At 45.0% G+C, this 15,017-nt stretch overlaps 1 protein-coding gene across 3 annotated transcripts in view; it reads right to left on the bottom strand.

The window, feature by feature from the left end:
* Nucleotides 1-15,017, bottom strand: part of LRRC27 (leucine rich repeat containing 27) — a 253,824-nt gene that overhangs the window by 216,811 nt on the left and 21,996 nt on the right. For 2 of the 3 annotated variants that reach the window (XM_030202987.1, XM_030202988.1), the window contains one exon: nt 10,935-10,982. The gene's annotated coding sequence lies outside the window, so the exon portion shown is untranslated. Of the gene's footprint in view, nt 1-10,934; nt 10,983-11,651; nt 11,734-15,017 lie in introns of those variants that run through there. The other variant, XM_030202986.1, reaches the window with a different exon arrangement.

Genomic DNA, 15,017 nt, shown 5'->3' with positions numbered 1-15,017 from the left:
TAGTTTGACTGTTTCATTTGGGGGGGCAAAGGATGGGCGGAGCATATTAGCATATTCATTTGCATATATACATATGCAAATGAATATGCTAATATGGCGGAAGGAATTGAAATTTACAGGCAAAATATCACAGATGCACATTTCAAAAAGCTGACATATTTCAATTAATAAATTCTGAATAAAATACTTTTATCTACCTTTGTTGTCTGATCATTTAGTTTTTCTATTCGCTTTGGTCCCAGTGTCTTCTGTTTTATGCAGTGTCTTCTTTCCAGTAGGCTTCCCTCTGCTCCCCACCATCCCAGTCCCATCCATCTCTTGCTCCTTCCCTCTGCTCCCCACCCTCCCAGTCCCATCCATCTTCTGTTCCTTCCCTCTGCTCACCATCCCTCCGTCCCATCCATCTTCTGCTCCTTCCCTCTGCTGTGCCTGACCTCTCCCAATCCCATCCATCTCCTGGTCCATCCCTCTGCTCCCCACCCCTCCCAGTCCCATCCATCGTCCCTCTGCTCCCCACCCCTCCCAGTCCCAACCATCTCTTGCTCCTTCCCTCTGCTCCCCACCCCTCCCAGTCCCATCCATCTTCCATCTGCTCCCCACCCCTCCCAGTTCCATCCATTTTCCTTCTGCTGCCCCCCCCCCAAGTTCCATCCATCTTCCTTCTGCTGCCCCCCCCCCCCCGCGAGGTCCAAGATCGTGACTCCATCTACCCCCCTCTCTTCCTCCCTCCCTCCGGCGCAGGCAGCAGTCTTTTTCAGCGTTCCTGGCAGCGGTAGCGATGTACACGCTGCCTTCAGTCTGCCCCGGAAGCCTTCTCTTCAAGTTCCTGTTCCCACCTATGCGGGAACAGGAACTTGAAGAGAAGGCTTTGGGGCAGAGCCGAAGGCAGCGTGTACATCGCTACCGCTGCCAGGAATGCTGAAAAAGACTGCTGCCTGCGCCGGAGGGAGGGAGGATGAGAGCGGGTAGACGGACACGCTCCTCTCCGTCCGCTTGGCTTCCCTGCCCTCTCTTTCTGCATCCCGCCCGAAAGGAAATGACGTCAGAGGAAGGCGGGACGCAGACAGAGAGGGCAGGGAAGCCAAGCGGACGGAGAGGAGCAGTGCGTGCCTGCCTGCTTGGTTTTTTTTTTTTAACTACGGGCGCGGCGGCGCCCGTTTGGGGGGGGCATTGCCTCCCCTCGCCCCCCCCCAGTCTACGCCCATGCTTGTAAGGCATCTGAAATAAGCGCTGGCAGCTCCTCGCGGTGGAAAATCCTCACCGCAGACGGATCATCAAGGTCCTGTGGCAATTCTGCACCCGACTCTGGCTCCTCAGCCCAAGAAGTTCTGCCAGACCCCTCAGAATCCTCATAGCCCGACCATGGGGGGGGAAAGAGGGGTGCGCCACACTCAGAAGGGGAATTAGCCCTTCTGCGTTTATCAGGAGGATAAGAAACAGGCAAAGCCAACTCCAAAAGGCCAGGATCCACCGGGGGGGGCAGGCAGAGGGTCCGAAGATCCCTGTGGAAGAGCTCTTTTAAGCATGTACGCCCTATGCAACATTAAAACAAAATCAGGGGAGAAAACCGCTCCCTGACCACCCGGATCCTGCCCAGGGCTATCAGCTCTATTATTAGCCTCACTCAGAGGACCCCCCCCCCCCCCCCCCGCAGATTCAGGGCTCTCCGTCGCAACGGAGGCCGCGCCATGTGGAAAATCCAAAATGGCGTCCGCTGCCAGCTCAGAGCACAAAAGATCGCCGCTCGCCATGCTCGGGCCGGCTCTACCGTCTGTACAGCACGAATTAGAGAGCCCCGCTGCTGATTTGTGCTTGCCACATTTAGAACAGCGCTTTACAGTCTCCGCAGTCATCGCCGAAAATGGCGGTAAAATTCAAAAATGGCGGTTCGCGTCAAAAACGTCCCGATCGCGGGCCCACCCCTGAGGAGTCAGAAAACACTCTTACCTCACTAGACCGAGTATCACAGCTCCGGTCCTGCAGAAGAATCTCAAGGAAAAAACCTCTATTCCAAGATCGCTGCGCTAAAGCGCGACGCAACTTTAATTATTATTTTTTTTTTTTAATGCTGTGAGGAAAGAAGAGGCAAAAGAGGTAAATAAAAACACTCCGGAGGCTCAGATAAGTGGGAAAGGCAGGGAAAGGCGAACCAATGTGCCTGCATCCACTGAGTGGGAAAGGACAAGGAAAAGCAAGCTAATATGTCCACATCCACGGGGGCATGGGTAAGGCAGGGAAAGGGCTGACCTATGTGCCTTCAAAGTGAAGCTGCTATAGCCTCTAACACCCCGGCTAACAACTGGTAAGCCAGGAGCCACCCCCAGGCAGATTTTTGATGGAGCTCGAAGAAGCTGCAGCCACCCTGGTTGGGGAGATAGAGAATACTGAAGAGGCAGTGGAGCTAGCTGGCCATGAGGCACTGTGAAAAGTTGAGTGCTCTCTATCTCCCCCTGCTGGTTGATGGACACAACCCATATGTAATGGCTTCATCTGCTTGATGACAAGGAACATCATATACTATCACACCCAAGTCCTACTCCTCTTTCATGCACAAAAGTACATCACCCCCTAAACTGTACTACTCCCTCAGATTTTTGCAGCCCAAATGCATGAGCCTGTATTTTTTTAGCATGAATCTTGTTATCCACCATCCACAACCTATCTCAGATTTTGGTATCATGTGCAAAGAAGTAAACCTTTCCAGACAGCCCTTCCACAATATCGCTTTCAGAAATGCTAAAAAGTACCACCCAAGAACCAAACAATGTAGCACACCACTGGTAGCATACGTTTTCTCAGAGTGAGCTCTATTTACCACAGCTCTCTTGTCGTCTTCCACTCAACTATTTCCTAACCCAGTCAGTCACTTTTGGGCCCATACTGACGGCACTCAGTTTATTTATAAATTGTCTATGTGGAACTGTTTCAAAGGTTTGCTAAAATCTAAGTACACCATATCTGGCACTCTTTCTCATTCCAACTCTCTGGTTACTCAATCAAAAAAAGTAATCAGATTTGTATGACAAGACCTGCCTCTAGTAAAACCATTTTGCCTTAGGTCCTATAATCCATTGGATTCCAAAACCTTTACTATTCTCCGTTTTACAAGTATTTCCATTAATTTGCTTAGCATAGAGATCAGACTAACTGGTCTGTAGTCTGCCAAAACTTAAATTTAGTTGGTAGTAGTTGTAAATCTTGACGTTGATCTGTTAGGACACCAACGTTTATTCTCATTATAAAGTGGGAAATAAACGTGTATTTTTCCAGGCACGCCCTAGTCCCACTCAAAACATGCCCAGACCATACCACCTTGCCATTTGCATGCATTTGGGTTTTTGACGGGCATATCCAGGTTTGTAAAATGGGAACTTAGACATAAATGTTTAAGTGCCGGTTTACATACATCTCAAACGCAAACAGCCCTTGTAAAATGACTACCAAAGCAAGATCAGCACCCCTGTTACTCCTGATTCGTTCTGCTAGGGGCTCTACTGTCAATGCAAAAAGCAGAGGTGACATTGGGCAGCCTTGCCATGTGCCCCTTTCCAAGATAAAAGTCCTGTGAATAAGTCCCATTAATCTTAATTAGTACTCTGGGTTCTGTTTATATCATTTTAATCTGCAAACAACGATAGAATTTAAACATGCTTGGGACAGGCAATATTTGCTCAATTACAGGAAACAATAAAAGGGGAAAACAAAAGCCAGCATGCAGTGAGTGGAGGCACAATTATATCAGACTAGCTTACAACCCTAATAGCATTGGTACAGCTGCACTGGGCATCCAAAGAGAGTGTGGCAACAAAGCATCAGTGGGCATGTGGAAGCTGTTTTTCAACAACAACAACTTTGAAAATTTTGGTGACCACTGTGTCATGCAACTGACAATTGGACTGTCTGCCATATACAGCAAGGTTAATTATTTATCTCTGTGCAACGTGAAAATTTCATTTGTTTGATAATAATATATATCATGTTAGAAGCGTTTTTTTACCTTTTGCACATCTAAGCAATCATTTCCTTAACAAAAGAAACCTAACCTCAGGGCACTGGTTGGAAACCTGCACAAGGCAGCATTTTTAAACCATAAGAGGAATCTTGCATGACATTTGGCAACACAGAATCTGGAACATTCAGTGTAGAAAACTGTTTATTTATACTATGTAAAGTCGTAGACTGTTCCATAATTCTGTGATGTAGACCTTTTTCTTCATCACAATCCCACATGGGAATCTGCAATATTGGGAAAACAGAGAATTGTTTCAAATTAAATTGAAGTTAAAGGAAAGAAGGCTATTGTAGTGGTGTACAGTTGGGGGTTATGGGTTTTGGGGGGGCTCAGCAGACAAGGGAGCAACGGTAAGATATGTACCTGGGAGCATTTATATAAAGTTCACAGCAGTGCTGCCTAGGGCGCCCCACTGCTCTACTGGGATTTCTGCTGGCCCCTCCTACATCCCAGTGACACGATTTTGTACATTTTTAACTTGTGTGTTTTTTCGAAAATAGCCTAAAAAGATAAACGTACAAAGCACAAAACCTTGTTCAAAATGGTATTTTTTCAAAGATGGGTATATTTCCTATTCTGATTTGGTGCATTTAGTGCAAAACGTCCAAGGTGCGACTTAGACACACTAATGAAAATACCCTTATAAGCGTCCTAGATGAACTTGTAGCCTTATGCCCCCCTCCCGTTAACATTCAAGCTCCTAATTTGCCCCCAGGAAACATTATGCTTTCTTTTTTTAATTGAATTTTCAAATACATATCTCAACAATATCAGAGATAATCGGAAAACATTTAAAAAATCACACAGATATTTTAGGAAAATATACATCAATCTTTCGTCCACTAGTCAGGAAATGAAGAACTCAAGATATAAGAAATAATCTAGAAAATATAGTTCCTAATACAGGTAGATGTTCCCTCCAATTACTGTCTCTAGCCTGCTATATACATTCAAGAATTAGTTATGACATTCAATTCCTCCTGAACTTCTAGAAAATCAATTAGCTGTTGTGGGTCAAAAAATTGAAATTGTTTACCTTCATACAATACAAAACATAAACAAGGAAAACGTAAAACCAAATTGGGTCCTAAGGCCTTAAGCCTCATCTGTGTTTCTCTTGAAAGATCTGGAAATATGAGCACTTTTGAGCCCTAAAAGAGCATCTCGAAATGTCTAATAGAAAGTATCAAATCAGCATTTCGGTCAGGTTCCAAGGCAAAAGTAACCAACGTAGTTCTCTGTGTAATCACATTCAACGAGGTTTCCAAAAAGGAGGTAAGATTGATATTGTCCACTTCTCATTTATGAGAGGGATCTCCAATAGATCTTCCTGAGCTCCAAATATATTAAGCTCGTTTAATAGGAGGTAATGACTCTCCAGCCATCCCCAGGACCTCAATTAGATATTTCTTAACCATTTCCAAAGGAGAAATCAAAGGTGACCTGGGGAAGTTGAGGAATCTCAAATTAAGTCTTCTAACCTGGTTTTCCAGGTATTCTAAACGTCGATGTAGAAAATTCTTATCATTAATTGATACAGCCTCTACATTCTCCAAGGTCTGTATTCTAGATTCTAAACATTCAACCTTCGAGGACTGCTGAGCAGTTATGTGCACTTGAATCAAGACCGCATCAGAAATAGTCTTAATATCATTAGCGTTTCCTCTTATCACAGTCAGTAAGGAAGAATGCGTGTCATAAATAATATCCCAAATTGACTCTAAAGTCATTAAGGCTGGTTTAGTTATTCCCCGAGATGGTAGAGGGGAGGGAGATTGACTTTCAACCTGGGAGAGAGTAATCACAATTCCAGAAGGCAATATCTTTAATGCTGATTCAATAATGGCCTCTCGCCCAGGGTCTATGATCTCCTTTGCTGACAATGTCTTCCCTCCTTGTAGACCTGGTTCCAAAGCCTTTGCCTCCCAGGCTGCAAAAGCATGGGCAGCGTTCTCACTCCACGGCTGTGGTGGACCCATACGCTCGAAGTGGCTCAAGGATGCACCGTTCACGCTACTGACACCAAAGAGTCAGTTTGGGCAGAAGGAGACTAAGTCTTCGGGGGGGATCGCAGAGACTCCAAAAGAGTCCAGTGTCATCTGCCTCATTGCTGGAACTGTATTGGGAGTTGAGGGAAGCTCCCTAACCTTCCCACTCCGCTTGCCCATCGAACACCATGGGCTGGGAGGCATTGAGGAAAACGAGTTGAAACCGTCAGAGGAGCGACTGCAGGTGCATCTGCCTCAAATCGCCATCTTGGATTCTCCTCACCGAAATATTATGCTTTCAAATGTTGAATTTATTTTTGTGTGTGTATGTATATCACACATACACACACACAAATAATGAGGGCAATTTCCAAAAATCATTTGCACAATCAAATGAGTTATTTGAAAATTGCCCACCCTTCCTGCAGGTAAAAGTACAGATTGTTGAACCCTCAAGTTTGTGTGGCTGTCAGAACTTACTATTTTGCTTTGACTGCAGTTGATCTTTGCTGCTCTAGGCATCTGCCTAGTCTTGCCTAATGGTTACACCAGCCCCATATGTATTATTGTTTCTTAAAGGCCTGAGATCCAACATTGGAGAACTGCATACATTTTTATAATCATAGTCACATGGCAGTAATCTTATAACAGGGCACCTAAGACTGTGAAGGTGCATATGCACCTTTGTGCCTTTATAAAATAGCCTCCTCAAATTCTCCTGGACAAAGTTACAACTGTTCCCAGGCAACAGTATTCTGCATGGCCACATGTGCATATTTTCTAAAATGCATGCATGTGTCAATCCTGCTCCCACTCAGCCCATTCTCCTCTCCAGGAACACCTACACAGATATATCACAAAAAAATATTTTCTAGGCACCTACTGTTAAGCATGTATACACTAGGACAATTTTAAAAGCACCTACTTGAGTATTTAAAAACACTGTTCTACATGTTCAAGTTGCTTATAATATTATCCACACAATGTACACATTGTGAAATAAATATTCTTAAAGAATATTCTTATTGGGCTGTAAAAACAAGCGCCAGCTTAACTGAGTGACTATATTTCAGAATTGGGCTGAAAGAGAAGCAGCAATTGTCCCGGACCCAAATCCAGAGGTGGAATCGGAAATGAGCAGCAGCTGTTGGGGCAGAAAAGGAGCACCTGAGGCTTGAGCTGTGAGGTGAGGAAGAGCATCTGAGGACTCAGGCAAGGTCTGGAATGAGGAGTGATTGCTAGGTCAATCATCCCCAAATTCTATAAATGGAGCCTAAAGTTAGGTGTGCAATTGTATGCCCAGTTATAGAAAAGAGTCAGTTACATGTGTAACATGATTAACTAATTAGCGATAAATCAGCACTTAATTGGAGACAAGTACCAATATTTGTCATTAACAGTCACTAATTAGCATTTGCACATGTAACTGACTTATTCCTTTATTCTGTATAGTGACCCCCAAATTCTATAAATGGCATCCAAAGATGCATGCCGAAATTTGTGTGCATTGTTGCTTGGTGCACATAAGTTAATTAGTTAACAAGGCAATCAGCAATGATAACTGACCATTAACAAGCAATTATCAGCACTAATTGGACTTTATGCGCATATCTCCCTTATGTGTATTCTAGAAAGTATTCTAGAAAGTAATGCGCTATATTCCAAGGCACACAACCGCAAAAGACGCACGATGAGAGGGGTGTGTCGAAAATGTATGTGTGCTGTTATAGAATCATGCCTAATTGTGCAGAAAATGGCTGTACATATGTGGGCCTGCACTGAGCAGGCATAACTGCTTGCGCATACATTGTTCACTGCTTAAGCATGATTCTGTATAATGCGCTTTTCAGCATGTTTTTCCCCAAACCTTCACTGCTGGTTAGATGAGCTTCAAATATATTTAGGACCTCAGATGTGCTGGAGGGTTTAGGGTCCTGCTCGGAATTTTGGTGATTGGGCCATAGTATAAACAACTGTTACAACTTGTATTGGACCTCATATCCCTTACTAGGGAGATTTGTACCTGGCTCAAGATCTGGGATGTCTACCCTATGCAGTGCTACGGGTCCCTCGTTGGAACATTAAAGACTGCTTGTAGACCATTTGCCAAGTGGTAACACGTAAGTGTTTACATGATTTTATGTATGTATTTTTGTAAACCGCCTTGGACAAAGGTGGATTAAAAATAATCAATCCTAATCCAAATTGAAGGACATCTTATAGTCTAGTGTAGAACAGATTGGTTGGTTGGTTGGTTGCTCTCTCACTCCTGAGAACCTCATTGTTGGAGTCTGCAGACTGTAGTCACCTGTCCCACAGAGATATCTACACTTTTTCACTCAGAGATATATACATTCTCTTCCTAAGGCAGCAGTACAGATGCCTATGAGCTACAGCTCCAGAGCAACTGTGATGGCCTAATGGTGAAAACAAGTGACATGTTGTTCAGAGATGGTGAGTTCAAATCCTAAGGAAACCAGGTGTGTTAGCCACATGGTACATGCATGGGGTTTTTTTTCTGTGTGAAAATGGCCTGCGTTCTGATGACGTTTGAATTCTGCATCAAAATTTGCACTCTCAATCAATGGCAGCCAGGGTTCAGACACTGTGTTGCCATGTTGTGATGCTATTAGGAATTTAGACAGATGCATGCCTTCAGTGCAACATACAGCCTGCTCATTTGCATCCTATCCTTGCTACTCTGCCATACATCGTCTGGCCTCTCCCTATCCTACTTGTGTCCATTTCTGTATTCCCAATCACCTTTTGCCCTCCACCCACTGCTCCCTTCCCTGACTCTACTGTGTAAAAAGTATGAGAGGTGGAGGAGTGGCCTAGTGGTTAGGATGGTGGACTTTGGTCCTGGGGAACTGAGGAACTGAGTTCGATTCCCACTTCAGGCACAGGCAGCTCCTTGTGACTCTGGGCAAGTCACTTAACCCTCCATTGCCCCATGTAAGCCGCATTGAGCCTGCCATGAGTGGGAAAGCGTGGGGTACAAATGTAACAAAAAAAAAGTATTTGTTGTGTAGGTGTGTTTTGGGTTGTCTGGCTATCTCTGAAGCTACTGTTTGCCTGCAGTCTATGTCTGTGCTGTGTGGCTGCTGGAGAAGGCAGGAGGGTTGTCCATATCACTGCTGCTGTACTTCACAATATGCAGTTCACACCCAGGATGCTTGGCCAGCTCAGGAATCAGACCTTCAGATCAACCTCCTGGAGCTACGGGCAATCTGGAATGCTCTAAAGGCTTTCAGAGGTTGACAGTCCAGCCAAATTGTACTCATTCAAACAATCAGGTTGCAGTGTACTATACCAACAAGCAGGGGGTACCGGATCATGCCCACTGTGTCAGGCCATCAGTCCAGCATGGGATGTTTCTCAAGGCCACTTACATGGTGAGAAGATCCAACAGCTTGGCCGACAGACTGAGCAGAGTCATCCAGCCGCATGAATGGTCACTCAACATGGGTGTTGCCTGAAAGATCTTCTGAGTATGGGGCACCCCCTCGGTGGACCTCTTTGCCTCTCAACTCAATTGCAAAGTCCCTGTGTGCAATAGGGTCAGGCCAGCTGGATCAACCTAGTCAGGTGACTCTGAATCCATCTGGCAACCCTAATTGTCACCTGCCTAGGACATTGTGGAGACATATGTCTATTTTGTATGTATCAACATCAACTGAGTCTTGTTAGCGCCCTCCCAAGGCAGCCTGCCAACACATACAAGGCAGTTATGGTCTGCTGTTATTCTGAGTAGGCCTAGTCAGACAACAGTCCATGAACATTACAATGCAATGTGAGGTTGCTGGCTGTCTAAGACCTGCACCGTCTCCCAGGGGAGGTGACCTTGTTCCTGTGTCCATGGAAGCCAGGGCAGGGCATGTCCCCTCCAAGTACTGACCTCCATATCTGCCTACAGCTGCCCTCAGAAGGTACTTGCTGATCTCCGCTGATCCCACCGGATCTCCAGCCCCACCTGAACTTGTGTCGCAGGGGGGGGGGGGGGGTCGGGGGGACTGGAGGACTGCAGGACTTCCAGCCCCTGTGTCTCTGGCTTGAGGTGGGGGGGGGTCTGTGTTCCTGCTCCTATGGGTGGGGGGCTGCATTGGGGAAAATGGGGGCCCTGCTAATGCAAATGCATGCTGGACAGGGCTCACTATTCCTCCCCAATGGTCTGCAAACCCTAACACCAGTTCCGAGCTGGTGTAGGGTTTGCCGCGGACAGTATGCCAACGTTTGGCGCACTGCTCGCTGGTCACTGGGGAGGAATATGTTTAGCATGCATTTGCATGTTACTTGAGCTAAGAGACCTGTTTTACATGCATTTGCATGCTAGTTGCATTCAGAGCCCACAAGTGCGTTGTTTCACACCCTCGGGGGCTCTGATCATGGGGCGGTAGCAAACACAGGCGCTAGTATGGTGCTAATAGCCTCTAGCGCCTGCGTTTGCTTCTGATCATCGGCCCATGAGTCACTGAGGAACACAGCTATCAGAGGCAGACAATGCTTTTCATAAACAGGTTAGATTAAATCATTGCAACATGCCCCAGAACTTTCGGGCCCTAGGCATGAGCCTAGTTTGCCTATGGTTTAACTCAGCCCTGATTAGACAGGGGAGCACTGTCAATGTTTTCTTCCCAGGACACTACCGTTCCAGCATCTGTCTTGGCTCCGGTTTACCTGATTTGACTGTGTACTTTTTATGATGAGTTTCATTATGTTTGAAGAAAATGAAGTTAACAATTATATAGTTAGTCTCTGCTGGTTTTGGATTGACACTTTCTAGTATCTTAAAGATAAGTATATTGAGCCATTACATTTTTTTAAACCAAAAATATGAACACTTTACGTTTTTGAACTTGAGCACATGGGCAGTTTAAACAGTGAAAATATGCTTTCAGTATGCAATAAGAAAATCCCATAAAATTCATACTCACCAGTTGCTACGATTATAAACTATGAAAATGTTGATGTAATTGCAGCTTCTGAAAAAAAAATCAGACGGTATATTACTTATATGAATGCTTCCAGTTATTTTTAAATAAAAATCTTATTTTATAGGCTCTGTGCAGTTAATTTTTAATTTCCACTTTTCATCAACATAATATAACTTCCACACTCTCCCTTTCTCAATCTTTCCCAAGCTCCCCCTGAACCATTCCCCCCTCCCTATCCTTTTTACTGTGCCTGAAGACTTTCTCCTTCTCATACCCAGCCTCTCTGTCTCTCCTTCATTCATTCTCACCTATTCCTCCCTTCCCCACTTTGAAGTTTTGTGTTTGAAGGGATGGGGGGAGGGGGGCAATGACGAGCAGCAGGGAGTGTGGATGGGCTTTAGAAATGACAAAATAGCATATACGCATTAGAACGGCACAGAATGCCTTATTCCCACATATGAAAATACCTAAAAGCCTTTGTTTCAGAAGCTCCCTGTGTTGGATTACTAATCTACCACTGCTCATTTTTTAAATTTTAAGTGGTAAACCGGATCCGAGTACTTTAAAACCTCCCCTGTCAGGCGCTGTCGGTAAGTGTATTATTTTTAGGAGCAATATGGACCTTCTCATACAGGCTGTGGGGAAACGTGATAAAATGCGAGACACTCTTCAGATTGAAAGAGAAAAGTGCATTTTAGGTTACAATCTGAATCTTACTTCTTTTTCCGTCTGTAATGTGCTCTTTCTATGCAGGTCCTTTACAATACACTCCTGCCCTGACAGCACCAGGAGGAGGAAACGCACTGTTCCAGACAGACAGTGTTAATACACACACTCGGTTGCTAAGGCTTTTATGTTTCCTTGGCAACAAAAATGCTCTACGGGTTCCGAGACGTTACATACTTCCTAAGAATGGTGGTGTTTGCGAAATCCTGCTCTGGTCTGTCAGATCTTTGGAAGACCCCTGCGTCAGCTCTTCAGTCTCCCCCCTCCCTAATTATCAGTCCATTTGGCTGGACTGCAGCTGCTCCCACTGTACAACTCTTGTTCAGCTTTTTGGCAGCCAAACACAATCGAAGAACCAAAAGTGCCTTTATTTCTCTTTTGACAGCTAAACACAGTCCAAGAACCAAAAGTGTTTAAATCTCTTTTCTCCTGTATAGTGTGCAGAAACTAACAGTGACACCAATTACCTCTTTTCCTCTCTAGTTTTATTATTCATTTCTATTAAGTTTCACACAGATACAATACAGTACACATACCAGTATACTACCCAAAGTCATGATTGCCTTCAAATGTCATTGAAAAAAGTGTAACCCCAAAAGGAGAAAATAATAGTAAGTTATAGCTGTTTGGCAAGCTTTGGAACCCTTTCACTAAGCTGTGGTAAGTGCTAGCAAGCGCTTCCTGCAGCTTAAAGGGCTAGATTCTATATATGGTACCTGAAAATTCCACGCGGAAAAAAAAGTATGCCTACGTGTATTCTCTAAAGCATGCCTATATTTTATAGAATAAGCTTAAAGTTTTGCGTGGTATATAGAATACACTGAGTTCCTCTCCACATGACCGAATTTAGTTACAGCCATTTATGCCATGTTTTGCTTGGTGTAAATCCTGATGCCTAAATTAGGCACAGAGCGGGTGTATTCTATAACAAAGTATGTAGATTTTTTAAATGCCCATGCCCCACCCATGGCCACACACCCTTTCCAACTATCCTGCTTATTGTCGAAGGAGAAGGCCGGCCATCTCCCAACACAAATTGGGAGATAGCTGGCCATCTAAACCCGGTCAAATCGGTATAATCGAAAGCCGATTTTGGCCGGCTTCAACTGCTTTCCATCGCAGGGCCGGCCAAAGTTAAGGGGGGCATTTCGGCAGGGTACAGAAGATGGGACGGGGGCATGGTTACGAGATGGCCGATAATGGAAAAATGAAGGCCGGCTCTGACGAGCACTTGGCCGGCATCACTTGGTCCATTTATTTTTAGGACCAAGCCTCAAAAAAGTGCCCCAACTGACCATATGACCATCGAAGGGAATCGGGGATCACCTCCCCTTACTCCCCCAGTCGTCACCAACCCCCTCCCACCCTAAAGAAAATTGTTTAAACATTTTTGTGCCAGCCTCTATGCCAGCCTCAAATGTCATACCCAGCTCCAAGACAGCAGTATGCAGGTCCCTGGAGCAATTTTAGTGGGTGCTGCAGTGGACTTTAGGCAGACGGACCCAGGCCCATCCCCCCCTACCTGTTATACTTGTGGTGGTAAATGTGAGCCCTCCAAAACCCACCCGAAACCCACTGTACCCACACGTAGGTGCCCCCCTTCACCCATAAGAGCTATGGTAGTGTTGTACAGTTGTGGGTAGTGGGTTTGGGGGGGTTGGGGTTTTTTGGGGGGCTCAGCACCCAAGGTAAGGAAGCTATGCACATGGGAGCAATTTGTGAAGTCCACTGCAGTGCCCCCTAGGGTGCCCGGTTGGTGTCCTGGCATGTGAGGGGGACCACTGCACTATAAATGCTGGCTTCTCCCACGACCAAATGCCTTGGATTTGGCAGCCATTAGTTTACATTATGGGCAAAAAACAATGGAGGCCATCTCTAATGTTGGCCCAAATGTTGAGATTTGACCGGCTCCGACCGTATTATCGAAACGAAAGATGGTCAGCCATCTTGTTTTGATAATACGGTTGGGTATGCTGCTTTCCGGGGCTAGCCTTAGAGATGGCCACCCATACAGATGGCCGGTCCCGTTCGATTATGCACCTCCACACGACTTAAAATTTAAGGGCATCAAGTTACAGAATACACTTAGCTAGTTGTGCGCGTAAATCTTAATGCTAATTAGTGTTGATAATTGCTTGTAATATCCAATTGACAGCACTGATTAGCTAACCAATTACGTTACACACATTGTTATAGAATACTCTTCTATTTCCATGCAGAAATTAAGGTGTGATATATAGAATTCCAGGGAAAATGACCTGCTCAGGCTTCCTGCACATAAGGATCGGTGACTCAGCTGTTTGCGGGGCCAGGGTGGGGTATAGAGCGGTGCTAGGCAGAACAAAGCAAATTAAAATCCTTGGAGTGGGGGCAATGCCTATGTCTTCATGAAAGAGACTGGGGCACTTTTGAAGGAAGGAACTCCTCAGTGTGTGGCTCTGGTGCAGCTGCACCAGCTGTGTCCCCCACCCCCCACCTCTGTTACTGACAGTAATATGCAGACTCCAAAAATTATATACTAAAAAATCTAAATAGTGCACCAAAGCAATGCAATATATTAAATAGAACATTACAGTCTTCTGGAAATATATGCAGGCACTTTAACACTTGGCTGTCAGGCAGCCCCAGAACTGCAGTCCACCATCTTCCAGTTGGCTATGTGAACAGTGGTGTTCAGCAGCGCTGTAACAGAAATCCAGTGGTTAATGGCAACCATTAAATGATTCAGATCTGCTGGGGTGATAGTATTTGAGGATGTGAAGATGACAAAACAGTATGACAAGGTAACCAGAAGGATGCTTGGCTGTATACAGAGAGTTGTAATTAGCAGAAGAAAGGAGGTGTTCATGCACCTGTACAAGTTGTTGGTGAGGCCCCACCTGGAGTACTGTGTTCAGTTTTGGAGGCCATATCTTGCTAAAGATGTATGAAGACTTGAAGCAGTCTAGAAGAAGGAGACAAGAATGATATGGGGTTTGCACCAAAGGACATATGAGAAGAGACTGGAAGGCCTGAATACGTATACCCTAGAGGAGAGGCGGGACAGAGGGATATTTGATACAGACATTTAAATACTTGAAAGGTAATAATATAGAAACAAATATTTTCCAGCGAAGGGGAAGTAGTAAAACTAGAGGACATGAATTGAGGTTGCAGGGTGGTAGACTTAGGAGTAATGTCAGAAAATTCTTTTTCAGAGAGAGGGTGGTTGATGCCTGGAATGCCCTCCCGAGGGAGGTGGTGTAAAACATAAAACCGTGGCGGAATTCAAAAAAGTGTGTGATGAACATAGAGGATCTCTAATTAGAAAAAAATTGATATAAAAAAATAAAACTTAAAGGGTTGCATATATGTTTA

The sequence above is a fragment of the Microcaecilia unicolor genome, chromosome 5 (assembly GCF_901765095.1).
Source record: "Microcaecilia unicolor chromosome 5, aMicUni1.1, whole genome shotgun sequence".
Taxonomy (NCBI): Eukaryota; Metazoa; Chordata; class Amphibia; order Gymnophiona; family Siphonopidae; genus Microcaecilia; species Microcaecilia unicolor.
The sequence above is the reverse complement of the archived record's forward strand: the minus strand, read 5'-3'. Positions and strand labels throughout refer to the sequence as shown.